The sequence below is a fragment of the Dama dama genome, chromosome 19 (assembly GCF_033118175.1).
Source record: "Dama dama isolate Ldn47 chromosome 19, ASM3311817v1, whole genome shotgun sequence".
Taxonomy (NCBI): domain Eukaryota; kingdom Metazoa; phylum Chordata; class Mammalia; order Artiodactyla; family Cervidae; genus Dama; species Dama dama.
In genome coordinates, this window is record NC_083699.1 from 59972462 (window position 1) to 59986929 (window position 14468).

At 35.3% G+C, this 14468-nt stretch overlaps 1 protein-coding gene across 3 annotated transcripts in view; it reads right to left on the reverse strand.

Annotated features, from left to right (window-relative positions):
- The window catches only part of ATP6V1A (ATPase H+ transporting V1 subunit A), a 57971-nt gene that overhangs the window by 39382 nt on the left and 4121 nt on the right, over positions 1-14468 (reverse strand). The window contains exon 1 of one of the 3 annotated variants that reach the window (XM_061167191.1): positions 13272-13295. The exons of the other annotated variants lie outside the window; for them this stretch is intronic. The gene's annotated coding sequence lies outside the window, so the exon portion shown is untranslated. Of the gene's footprint in view, positions 1-13271; positions 13296-14468 lie in introns of those variants that run through there. 3 annotated transcript variants of the gene reach the window in all.

Below are 14468 nucleotides of genomic sequence, written 5' to 3' on the forward strand. Positions count from 1 at the left end.
AGTAAATGCAATTAAAACCAATATTCTAATAGCCACAAACTGAAACAGTACCCTTTCCCCGTATTTGTGAAAGATTAAAAAAAAAAGTCATGCCGTAGACAGGGAAAAATCCAGATGGCACAGGCAACCATTCGATTTAATGAGTCATCAGTCTCTACCCCACACTGCAGAACACCGCAGTGGTAAATCACGACATCACAGGCCGACTTCTGTTCCTTCTGTCTTACAAGATCCCTTACAAACTGCTACTGGTTAATGCACAACACATTGTGATTTCATTATCCCAGAAATGTTTTTAGTACCAGTCTTAGATGATACAGGTGTTGGGGGCAAGAGTGAGGTGTTATGTAAAAGCTAAATATCAAGGTTCCAAGACAGTATTTATATACAAAATCGTTCATGGATACTGGGGTACTTCATTAATAGTGTAACACTTAGAAAAATACATTCCACCCAACTGATTGAAGACTATTTCTTTCTGAAGATGAAGAAAAGCAAATACTTATTTTCATACACAGTTTATCTTCTTGGGACAAGGCATCAAGATCCTGTTTAATATTTTCATGCTTGCAGAATTGGTACAATTCCAGCTAATAACATTACCTTATATTTATATAGTACAAAAATAATTTTGTGAAGCACCTTTCTATTCATTTTATTTAACCTACCTACTGAACAACGCCACGAGAAAGGCTTATGTGGCAGATTACTGACTGCCACATTAGTTCCCCCTTTTTATCTTGTGATAGCGAAACGTTAAATATCAAGGTATTATTCCAGTACCCTTGGCAAGGACTGGTTTGGAAACGAGCATGAAACAATGTTCTCACCAGTAAGAGGTAGGGCAAAGTCTATTGGGGACCTTCTGGGAATGATTTTTTTGTTCTTTTAAAAGATACAGGCCATGAGAAACACTTACTCCCTTGGAATATGGCAACCCACTCTGGTCACCTGTATGGGACAGGCAAGCCATTTTAGGACCTCAAAGGGAGCAAATCTAAGCAGACAGGCCACCTTGCTAATAACAGCAAAACTGAAAGACAGAAAGCATCTAGGTCCTTGTTTTCTTTCTTGATCCACTGAATCTAGCAACATAATAGAAAGGAGAGGGCTTCAAGAATAAATATTTTTACACGATATACACATTTCAAAATGCTACTTTTTAAAAAAATAGATAGGCCAAAAGGTTAAGAATAAAGGTGAATATAAGGTCACTATATAACTAACTTATAAAAATTACTGAGATGAATTACAGGAAATGTGCAGGCACAAGTGGGAATCAGAATAGAGAAGTACAGAATGATCACAAATGGCAAACTGGACTAACAGAATCAGGAACGAGTTCTTCCTACCAAAATGAAATCTTTTTGAGTGCACAAACACATACATCCCTTCACTTATCAAAATACAATGAATCCTGTATAAGAAACAGAAAAGGTAAAAGCTCCAGTGGACAATTAGCTGGGAAGAGAATTCAAAATGTATCCACTACATATGCTTATGGTTTGATGACAAGCTTATCCATAAACAACCTTTATACCATTTCTAGAAATAATCACAGATTCCTTTCACTTCAAAATTTTATAAATAAAACTGGGCTGAGTGTAATATTCTGTATTAACCAGAATAACAGAATACTGTATTTAGTGTATAAGTTCTATGGTATGAATTTATAGGCTAGAATCCTATGACCAATGGTAAAACTGTCATACGAACAGACTCTGGTATCCCTGCCTTCAAGGAGTATATTTATCTTTTTTTTTCTCCCTTCCCTCCACACTGCACATCAGTAACTCAATTAAATATGTTCTGAAATTAAAAACAGATATAAACTACCACTTGTTATGCACACATCACACTCCTGACATTGTGCTATACAAGAAACGCATTTCATTTAACCCTTAACAACAGTTGTAGGAGACAGGTATTGTTTGATTAGGAAAACAGGTTTTAAGACTTAAGCAACCCACTCAAGATGAGAGCTATGGAGGAGATTAATACCAAATAATTCAAAAGACCTTATTTTAGCCAGTAACTTTAACCGTTATTACCTTAAAAAATTAGGCTTCCCTGGCGGCTCAGTCGGTAAAGAATTTGCCTGCAATGCAAGAGACCTGGGTTCAATCCCTGGGTTGGGAAGCTCCCCGGAGGAGGGCATGGCAAACCACTCCAGTATTCTTGCCTGGAGAATTCCATGGACAGAGAAGCTTGGCAAGCTGCAGACCATGGGGTCACATAGAGTTGGACGCAACTGAGTGACTAATACTTTCACCTTAAAGAACAGCCTGGGATGTCTCTTTTCCACTATTAACTAACTCTATATTAGAATAGCAAAAGGGAGATGAAAAAGACATGACAGAACAGATCATTCACAAACTAAAGAGCAAGTAGAACAACCAAGAATCAACTGTTCCTAGAATATCCATCTTCTAAAGAACTAAGATTTCTAAAGAATAATGCATAATGCTATATTTTATTAATGCCTAGGTTTAGAAGACAACATAAATAACTGAAAATAATAGTAAAAAAAAGCTGCAAAGTAAATGGGCATATTTGGAAACAACAATACTAACGAAAACAGATCCAACACAATTTTGCTACTGGAAATAGTAGTAGAAAATTTCTGGCTAATCGACTGTCATAAATTTGGAATAAAAAAGTTATCTAAACAATACCTGAGAAATTCCTCTTATTCTTATTTCTAAAATAAAACTTACTAAAGAGTTAAAAGTTATAGTGAGGCTAACATTAATAGCCCATAAGGCTTCTAAGTGAATTTTTAGCATATTTCTTGGTTTCAAGTTACAAAGAAAAAAACAAGTCAATGATTTTATACTTTAACTTATCAAGAATGTAAACAGCTGAGAAGACAGCTAAATGATACAAACAGTAAAGAAAACAAGCATTTATTATGTTATTGCTATTGTTTAGTCATTAAGTTGTGTTTAACTCTGTGCAACCTATAGCCTGCAGGCTCCTCTGTCCATGGGATTTTCAGAGCAAGAATGCTGGAGTGGGTTGCCATTTCCTTCTCCAGAGAATCTTGTGAACCTAGGGATCAAACTCTGGTCTCCTGCATTGGCAGGTGTTTTCTTTACCACTGAGCCACCAGGGAAGCCCATTTATTATGTACTTTTCCTTAAAGTTTATTTCCAGAAGCAATATACTTATAACTTTTTTTTTATACTTATAACTTAAGGAATACCTAAAGAAAATTCTCACAACTTGAATACTGTTGACCGTGATATTATTTCCTCCCCATTTTTTTACATAACTATAATCAATACTATAATACAACTTTATATATTGTCAATAAGCATCATTTTAAACTGTCTAATAGTTCATTAAATGGATACCACAGTTTAACAATCTTCTTTAAACTAGAGTAGTCCACTTTTTGTTATTTGTAGTTTTTACGGTTTCCCATTTTTTGCTATTTTTATTTTTTACATTTTGCTAATATACGTTCATTCACAACTCACTGACTAGGTGAAGCCAAGGTAAAGCAACCAACTGAGGATCCATACTAATACTCTTATGCTGCTGTCTCACAAGGGAAATTCTTACACATACACTCTTGCCTAGAAGTAATACCATATTTCATCTAATCTAAGATACCATCAATTATAATATATTCAAGAACTATTAAAACCCCACATATTAAACTATGGCACATCAGAAACTGCAGGACAGATACCAATTTCAAAACTATAAGATATGGGTGGGGGGAGTATGTCCTAGGAATGATAATATATGGTATTAGAACTAAATATAGCACAATAATGTTTATATAAAAAGAGGTCAGACTTGCCAACCTTCATTGGAATAAAGACCTAAGAAATAGAAAAATTATGATCTCTATACTGCTAGAAACAGTCTACAAGATTCTGCACACTGCAAGGGAACTCTGTATAGTCTTACTGCCTCAATTTATGTATAATTAAAAGTTATTACTAATATTTTAGACTACTGTAGATTTAAAGTGACAAATCATCAAAGAGCTACACTCTAAGAATAGAAAATAGACAAGAAAAAAGAAAAAACCACCAAAAAAAGGGAAAAAATAGACAAGACTTTATGATTTGATTAATGGCCATTAAAATGACCTACAACCATCAAAGGTCAACTTGGGTTTATTATTTTGTAAGAAATGTGGGAAGTAATTTGGCAATACATAACAAGGCCTTTAAAAATGTTCAAACCTTTTTATTTGTAAACAGTACTTCACAAAATATGTTCGCTATGTATATAAGGATTTATCTATATGTGTGTGTTTGTTTATTTTCGGTGCTGCATTGAGTGGCTTATAAGTTCTTAGTTCCCTGACCAGGGGCTGAACCCAGGGCCCTCAGCAGTGAGAACATGGCATCCTAACCAAGGAACCACCAGGGAATTCCCTATGTGTTTAACACTACAAAAGTGAATGAACAACTAGAATTACCTTTAAAATCCAATAATGATAAAAAATTAAGTATTAGTTTATTTCAAATCCTAGTCCTCCTTCCTAGAAATATTTAATAATAATAATGAAATTTCTTGGGTTAAATGGTTTAAACTCCAAGCTCACAGTGCCAAGCGCTCTCTGTAGCAAATTCTCTTCTGAAAGGATTCTTAATCTTCGTGGGTTCTGAGCACTGCAGCGGCTCTTCAGCTTTTGGATAGATTTTCTCAGATAAACTGCCTAAGAAGTAACTTTAATTAATTAAAGAAAATATTCAAACAGTCTTGCATGACAACTATCCCTTTCAAAAGCAGTCAACCCAGAAATTTTATAACTATTAAAAAAAAAAAAAACCCAAAACCAAAACTATCGCTCAAAACACTTAGAAACTCTTCTTGAAAACTGCCTAAAATTATTATGATACCACTTTTCTGAATGTTAATGAGAAATTTCCTTGATTGCTTTGCCAAGAAAACATATCATGAGCAAGCCAAATATAAGCAATGCATGTATTTGAGAATGATATACACAGGAGAAGAGTTAGCATCAGCAGTACTGCAATAAGAATGCTACTACACGTGTGTTATGAAATCATGATTACATATTCAAATTGATCTGTCCTGGCATTTATTTCATGGGTGAGATGGAAGAGAAAGAAGATTTACAAACTATGCAAAGATTCATTAAAACTCAATGTTTACAAGGAAGCATCACCCTAACTGGGCTTCCCTGGTGGCTCAGATGGTAAAGAATCTGCCTGCAATGTGGTAGACCTGGGTTCGATCCCTGGGTTGGGAAGATCCCCTGGAGGCAGGCATAGTATTAAATAGTAATGCCAGGTAATAGTAATCCCACTCCAGTATTCTTGCCTGGAGAATCTCATGGACAGAGGAGCCTGGTGGGCTAGAGTCGGACACGACGGAGAGACTAAAGCACGTCACCCTACATCAACTAACCTCTAACTTAAGAGTTCATAAGATCTCTGCAATTAAAATATGACGTAAAGCATCAACTGAGGATAAAAAAGGAAACGCACCCTGCTTAATAGAGGTGAAAAAACAGTCTGGATTTAAAGATACGATGGATGCTTTCAACAGTATGGTTTGCTAAGGATTTTACTTCCAGTTCCCCATGGTACGTGCCCCAGCCTTCAATACTGCTCTTCTGAAGCACTTGCCACTGCTGTAATTAAAAAGTCTGTTAACAGAATTGTTCTCGGATCTCTCTACTGCCAGACTGGAAGTGTGAGGAAAACAGAGACCAAGTCTGCTTTGTTCATTGTGTACCCCAGTCAGATAGTAAAGCACCTTGACACGTAGAAGGCAATTACTAAATACTGTTCAGAGATAGTACTAAGGAAATAGTCACCCGCATTCACTGAATGAAAAGTGATACATCTCCTTTGAAAGGCACTGCATACCCATTTTGGCCTAATGCTCAATGGCCAAGGTTTTAAAAATCAGTATTTACCTGAGGCCAAAGCTGAAGCCAAATATCACCATGACAGAACTAGAATGACTTTTTGATGTAAAAGAACAAAAATGTTTATTAAAAGTTTAAAATGTTACAGCTTTAGGTGGTTACTTTGTTTGATGTTATAAACACTAGAACACCAAATAATTCTACAAAGAACAGATACAATTTTATCTCCACTATTTTGCCTGGCATTACTATTTAAAATTTTAGAAACAAATCTGAGCTCAAAAAGGCTATACAACCACACACAGAAATGGACAACTGACTTTTGACAGAAATAGAAATGCAGTTCAGTGGAGAAAGTGTAGTTTTTTAACAGGTGGTAGTAAAACAAGTTGATGTGTAAATGCAAAAACAGGATACTTCAAACCATATCTTGTGCCATAAGCAAAAATAAACTAAAAATGTATGGCAGATTAAAATGTAAAACCTTAAACTACAAAACTTCCTTTGTGACCCTGGATTAGGTAGATTTATAGGCTACAACACTGGAAGCAAAACTGATACAAGAACAAATTGGTAAACTGTATTTCATAAAAGTAACAAACGCCTGCTCTTGGAGAAATGTTGTTAGAACTGAAAGACAAGTTATAGACTGGGAGAAAATATTTGCAAAGCATAAATCTGATAAAGGACTCATACCTAGGCCATAAAAAGAACTCCTAAAACTCAGTAAGAAAACTACACAATTAAAATGATGGGCAAAAGATCTGAAGATATACTGCACAAAGAAAATATATGAGTGGCAAATAAATACATGAAAATATGCTTAATACTAGGAAAATGCAAAGGAAATAACAATGAAATGCCACCTAGCAGGATGGTTAAAATTTTAAGACTGACCACAGGAAGTGTTGGTAAGGATGCAGAACTACAACTTTCATGTACTGCTGGTAGGAATGTAAAATGTACAACCACTATGAAAAGCAATTTGGCAGTTTCTTACAGACCTAAGCATACACCTATCATATGACCCAGTCATTCTATCCTTGGCATTTACCCATGAGAAACGAAAGCTCATGTCCAAACAAAGACTTTTACATGGAAGCTCATAGTCACTTTATTCACAATAGCCAGAAAGCAGAAACACAAGCCAAATATCCATTAACAAGTGAAGGGATAAACAAATTGTGGCATTTGTGGTATACAGCGAATGTTGTTGTTGCTGTTTAGTTGCTAAGTCATGTCCGACTCTTTTGAGACCCCATGGACTGTAGCCCACCAGGCTCCTCTGTCCATGGGATTTCCCAGGCAAGAATACTGGATTGGGTTTCCATTTCCTTCTCCAGGGTTTCTTCCTGACCCTGATCAAATGCACGTCTCCTGTGTCTCCTGCATTGGCAGGTGGATTCCTTACCACTGCGTCATCTATGAATACAGTGAATGTGGTGTGCTGTGCGCTTAGTCACTCAGTTGTGTCTGACTCTTTGTGACCCCATGGACTGCAGCCTGCCAGGCTCCTCTGTCCATGGGGATTCTCCAGGAAACAATACTGGAGTGGGTTGCCATGCCTTCCTCCAGGGGACCTTCCTAAACCAGGAATCGAACCAGGGTCTCCTGCACTGCAGGCAGATTCTATCCCAGCTCAACTACCAGGGAAATCCAATACAGTGAATACTCAGCAATTAAAAAAAAAAAATGAACTGGGCCTCCCTGCTGGCTCAGTGGTAAAGAATTCACTTGCCAATGCAGGAGACACGAGTTTAATTCCTGGTCCAGGGAGATCCTACATGCTGCAGAGCAACTAAGCCTGTGTGCCACAACTGCTGAGCCTGTGCTCTAGATCCCAAGAGCCACAACTTCTGAAGCCTTCGTACCCAACAGCCCATGCTGTGTGCAACAAGAGACGCCACAGCAGAGAAGTCTGCCCACAGCAACTAGAGAGAAGCCCTGGCTCTCCCCAACTAGAGAAAAGTTCATGCGGCTATGAAGACCCAGCACAAACCAAAAAAAAAAAAAAAGAAAGAAATGAAACATTGATGCCTATAAAAGAGGTAGAACTAACCCACAGTGATAGAAAAGAGATCAGTGGTCCTTGTGGACAAGCAGTGGGGAGGTATGGAAGGGAGGGATCACAAACAGGCAGGAGGAAATTTCTTTTGAAGGTGATGGACATGTTCACTACACTGATTGTAGTGACAGTTTCATGGGTGTATACATATACCAAAATGTCAAACAATACATTTGAAATACATGCAATTATGTCAATTATACCTCAATAACACTTAAAAAAAATAAAAGCACAAAGTATTGACAATATGACTCCTGTAAGGGCATAATGCTTACACAGAATAAATTGTATTCACTTTTGTTTTTACTTGTTAGCTAACAGTAATTAAAGACCATATGGCCTATACTAATAAGAGAAGCTTAACCCTGGGAATATTGTAGATACAATGGCTGAAAACAACCAAATGGGCTTTTGTCTGTTTTGAACCAACTTACGTGGCTCCTGATAAGGCTGTGTGGGTACTCACTTGTCCAGTCAAGTTCAGCAAATCATGGGACTTTCCATAGTCCCTTAAGAGCTCAGGAGTTTATTAGTCAGAAATGCCTCTAAAGTACTTACTCATTTATGTTTCAGATCAAAGCTTAATGACAGTATCTTTGGTGAGGATTTAGGAAAAGAATCCTAGGTTGAACTGTTGAGCCATGAGGCATAGAAGGGTTTGTCTTCTAAAACTCAGGCTAAACTCTAGTATTTTGGATATCAAAGTCGCTATAATGCAATAACTCATTTGGAGAGTGAAAGTGGAGGGAGTTATCTGTTGTTTTATTCTACTCTGAGATAGAAATAGTTTACAATAAAGTTTACAAAATAGTTTACAATAAAGAATTAATAGTCTATCTTTGCTTGTTTATAGGTGTTTACCCCACTCTCCTTATCCAACAGTATTTTTGTGTGAGGATGAGATCATATTTAAAACATACACAAATAACAACAGCAGGTACTATTAATCTATTCAAGCACTGTAGGTGTACCAATTTAGGACTTGAGCATCCTGTATTTTAAGTGTCTACTCTGGATCATACTAAAGAGTCTTGTGTCACTTAGCCGATTCCTTGGATTAATAAGAGGTATTTTTCTCCTTCTTGAAACAAATCAAAGAGGACACTGAAGAGAAGCATGCTATATTCAAAATAATCTGTGGATATTGTAACCCATCTTAATAAAGTCTCTCACTGCCTAAATCTGCCTAAACCTAGGACTAGGACTTATAGAGTCCAGTAAGTCCATTTTTCACAAGAAAATATACAGTTATTCTTACACTTAACTAGTTATCACACTCTCAATGTTCATATTAACGGGCAATCTGATTCCCTAGGTTTTATTTCAGAGCTCTAACAAAATTGTTTTCGTACATAAAATCAGCAAGTTTTCCAATTATTAACAACTGTAGTATGCCATTCTTTTAATAATTTACATTCAAACTTCAACTGATAGAATTTCAACGTATGAGTCACATAAACAGCACTTTAAATTGCATTTACAACGCTTACCATTCTTAGAGAGTAACAAAAAGTCATGACATTTGTCAGACCTTATTCTCATACTGATATTGTTATACTAATTAGATATGATGGCAACCTATGCTATCACGTGATGGTACGTCACATGTAATTCAGGGATGCTAAAAATATTAAAGGCATTTAGCTATTCAGCTTCCCAAAGACTCAAGCTAAACGGCAGATTTTGGCAAAATACTGAGGACAAACCTGACCTTCAGTGCATCCCTAAATGGAAGAATGATTTGGCAATACCCACCAAAATTCAAAATGTACATATTGTTTGACTTGCCTCTTTAATTTTCAGGAATTTACTTTATCTCCTAACAAAATATCTACTATAGCACTATTTCTTACAGCAAAAAAAGAAAAAAAAAGAATGTCCATTAATATGGAGAATACAGCAAACATCACTTGTGGTAGTATGAGAGGTTGTGGTGTTAAGATGGTAATCTGGAAAAAGACTCTTTTCCTTCAGAGTTCTATTACTTACGAACTGTGTGACACTGGTGGGCATTTAATCACTCAAAGCCTAAACTGCCTCATTTGTTAAATGAGGCTTCAAACAATACCTAGTCTCCTAAAGTTGTTGTGAGTCCTGCATGACTTAATTGAAGAAAAGTGCCCAACACAGGAGTAAATTATCAATAAATGTCATAGGATGATGATGGTACATTAGTACAACTGAGTACTAGAGGATTATTAAAAAGAATGAGGCGTCTTTAACTGTATCAATGTGGAAAAATCTCCAAGGTAATATTGTTAAATGAAAAATGTAATGCCCAGAATATGATGAGATGCTACCTTTGTGAACAAAAAGAGTAAGCATGAAGAGGGAGAAAACGCACATATGTAAGAATCTAAAATTTTCACTATATTTGTACATGTATCATCCATTCAACTTAATTAAAAATATTGAATGATTAGATGTGTGCTAAAACAACTAAGCCAGGGGATAAAATTACTATATATATCTAATTAGGTGAGCAAAGAGCATAGTAACTAAATAATAATGGCAAACATGCATATAGATCTTATTATACATATACCAGTAATTCTAATCACTTTTATTATTCATTTACTCTTCACAACACTTAATGAAATAACTATACTCCTAATAAGAAAATGCAATACAGGAAGATAAAAGAAACTTCCCCAGGATTTGAGCCAGTCTGGCTTTAGTACTTATATACCTAACCTCCTTGCTAGCTATACTGCCTCTCAATACTACTCTAAGATTACTTTTATTTATTTTTGGTTGCGTTGGGTCTTCGTTGCTGTGAGCAGGCTTTCCCTAGCTGCAGCGAGCAGAGGCTACTCTATTGCGGTCCACGGGTTTCTCATGGTGGTGGGTGGCTTCTCTTGTTGGGCAGCACTGGCCTAGGGCACTCGGGCTTCAGTAGTTGTGGTTTGCGGCCTCCAGAGCACAGGCTCAATAGTTGTGGAGCATGGGCTTAGCTGATCCCCAGAATATGGGAATCTTCCTGGACCATGGAAGATTGGCAGGCAGATGTCTTATCCACTGCACTACCAGAAGACCTAAAATTACTTTTTATTTATATATATCCCAACTCTTTCCCAAAAGAATTCGTACATTCTTCAAAAATGAAAAACAGAACTCCCATATGATCCAACAATTTCACTCTTGGCTATTCTTTTTGAAGAAAGTAAAAACACTGATTAGAAAAGATATATGCACTCCATTCTGTTCTTTGCAGTATTACTGATGATTGCCCAATTACGGAAGCAACCAAGTACACATCAACAGATGAAAGGACAAAGATCACGTGGTATACACATACAATGGAATGTTTCTCAGCCATAAAAAAGAATGAAATCTTGCTATTTCCAATAACATAGATGTGGATGCTTTCAACAGGTAACAAATCTCACTCTAAACCATCTGCTGTTTTCCATTACGACTTTGAATAATATATTAATTTCAGACTCTTAAAAGGACTGAAATCAAGTACAAGATTAGTAATTGGTTAAAATTACTTTTAATTTTGCCTTACAGGCAACCTTGCTTGAAGCTTTCTCAAGGAGAGTTAATCTTCTACCTAGTTTTTTTACTCACCAAAACCCAAATGTGGACTTCTCCTTATGCTGTCATATGATTACATCAGGTGACAGACTCCATACTTGTGCAATATGTTCTATTATCCCCAAAGAAGAAACCATTTCTGGAAGACTTAATATTCACACAAAAATAAAATCTGTAACCCTATCTTATAATGCCTATCACTTTCCTATGCATTTTTGATGACACCTTCTTATTGGGTGCCCGTGGGTTATCACATATACAAAGTTAAGGAGAGTTTATGGAATTATCAGTGTAATTTATACACTTTCCCTTCAGATACTTAATAAGACAAAAAAAATTTCAGACAATTGCCATTTCTGGCAATCACAAACAGCAGGACTGCTGGATGGAAGAATATGTATTTTTAATATAAACAGATACTGTCTTATTGTTTACTTAAAAAAAAAAAACCCCACAAAATTCTAACAATTTACATCTTCACTAGCATTTTGAGAAAATCCTCTATCACACATTCCTGCTACCAGTAGGTTTACCACTTAATTTTTACTAATCAGAAAAAAATTTCATTGTTAGAATACTGATTACTAGTGAAGTTACACATTTTTTCATAAGTTTGTAGAATGCTTCGATTTTTTAAGTTCTGGTCATATGCTTTACCCATGTTTCTGTTGTGTGCACTTTTAACTCTTCAACTGTTATGCATATTTCAATTCTCTTAAATCTATCTTCTATTTTTGCCATTGAAATATTTTTCATTTCTCTGTGTTCTCACATTCCTATGTTTACTTCCATGACTTTCAGATTCCCTATCTTGGTTTAAAAGATCATTACTACATTTAGAATATAAATATAAAAAAAAATTTTAGGAACTAACATTTTTAATATTTTAAATGTTTAAATTTTTAGTCCATCTTGAAATTGGTTTCTGCATATGCTACAAAGTACTGGCTCAATTTAATTTCTTCCAGACAGATAAGCTGTGTCAGTTATATTTACTACATATGTCCCCTTTTCCCCCACTGGATTGAAATATCACCTTGCCATATATTAAATTCCTTTATATTCTGGGTTTACTTCTGCTTTTTTAAATTCTGCTAAACTTACAAAGGCCTAAAAATATACCTTCACATATAAACTTAAATAAGATGTTCATTATCTAGATAAGTTGAAACATTTTCACTTAAAGATATTCAAGTAACCAAGAAGAAATCATCATTTAAATGGCTCAATTCTCCATTTCAAATTAAAAAATTTTTGCTGCTCAAAGCAATTAACACTAATTGGAGAAACTCAAAACATACAATAAATTTTAAATCTTTCTTAAAACTCTTAATCTAGAGATAATTACTTATTTTGCTGAATTTCCATCATCTTTTTCACATATGTATATACAATCATTATTACAGTTTCTGAATCATGCCCTTTCTTCATTTTTATAAATGTTTTCAAATGTAATCAGCCTTCTCTACTTTATTATTAAATAAACACTTAAAGATTAGTCTGGTTGTTTTTCATTGCTCAAGCACAGGTGGAGCTCTTCTACATTATATCATGCATGGCACGTTGTTGATATAATTTTTAAAAATGTTCGTCAACAAAAGAACAATAGTTTCCACAGATAGTACTAAAATTCAAAATTGAAAATTTTATTGTAGCAGCTAGTCATAATATTGAGGGCTTGCCAAGTGGCTCAGTGGTAAAGAACCCGCCTGCTCATGCAGAAGACGCAGGAGAATGGGGTTTGATCCCTGGGTCAGGAAGATTCCCGGAAGAGGAAAGGGCAACTCACTCCAGTATTCTTACCTAGAATATCCCATGGACAGAAAAGCTTGGCGAGCTACAGTCTATGCATTCGTAAAGAGTTGGACATGACTGAGCTGAGCGACTCAGCATGCACTCGAAGTCACAATATTGATGCCAAGAAAACAGCAACAAAAAAACATTAGGTTAAATCTCAAAATACCTATGAAATACCATCAATTTTTGAAAACTAACTGCAGTTGTGAAATTCATTAAATCAAACCATGAACAAATAAAAAAGCGAGTTTAAAATAATCATCAGATAATTTTATTCACACAGTAACTAATTATAAACATGACTTTAATAGTTCCAGGTAACAAAATTTATTACTATGAAAATATACATCTATTTCAGCTGACTATAAATACACACACTATGTCTATGTGTTTACTATATATATATATATATATATATAATATGTATATACTGTATATATAAAAGAATACACTTATATAAACCCAAGTCACTTTCAGTTCATAGCAGGGAACAAAAACAAAGTAGCTTTTAAAGTCTCTACAGAAAAATGTAAAATATGGTTACTGATCATAATTTATTTCACTGTAATAGAAAACTTGATATTAAAGAGAATATTCAATAATCTCTTCATAAAATCTTTCCTTAGAACAAATGAGTTATTTTTTCAGGATTAAGGTGAAACATAAACTTATGCTAGCTACACTTCAATTATTATTTAACTTACTGATATTTTACAAAACAAAAATAAGATATAAAAACATTTAGAATAAAGGGCAGAAATTTAAAATATAAGCACAAACTCAAAAGTCCCTCCTGTACAGGTTGGGATAACTTTAATACATTTCTATAAGAATTCAGAAATAAATACCTCTTTACACTGATTCCACATTATTAATGATCACAAGCTCTGGAAAATCTTTATACAGAAAATATTGTCCTTGCAGTTGCCAAAATAATGGGCTTTATATTGATATTTCTTAGATTCTATTAATAAATCTGTTTTAGGGCTTCCCTGGTGGTCCAGTGGTTAACAATTCACTTTGTAATGCAGGGGACATTGCTTCTCGGCCTTTTGGCTAAGATCAAGTGTAATGCAGGGGACATGGGTTTGATCCCTGGTTCAGGAAGATCCCACATGCTTCGAGGTAGCTATGTTCGTGTGCCACAACTACCGAAGGTGGTATGTCTAGAGCTAGTGCTCTACAACAAGAGAAGCCACCACA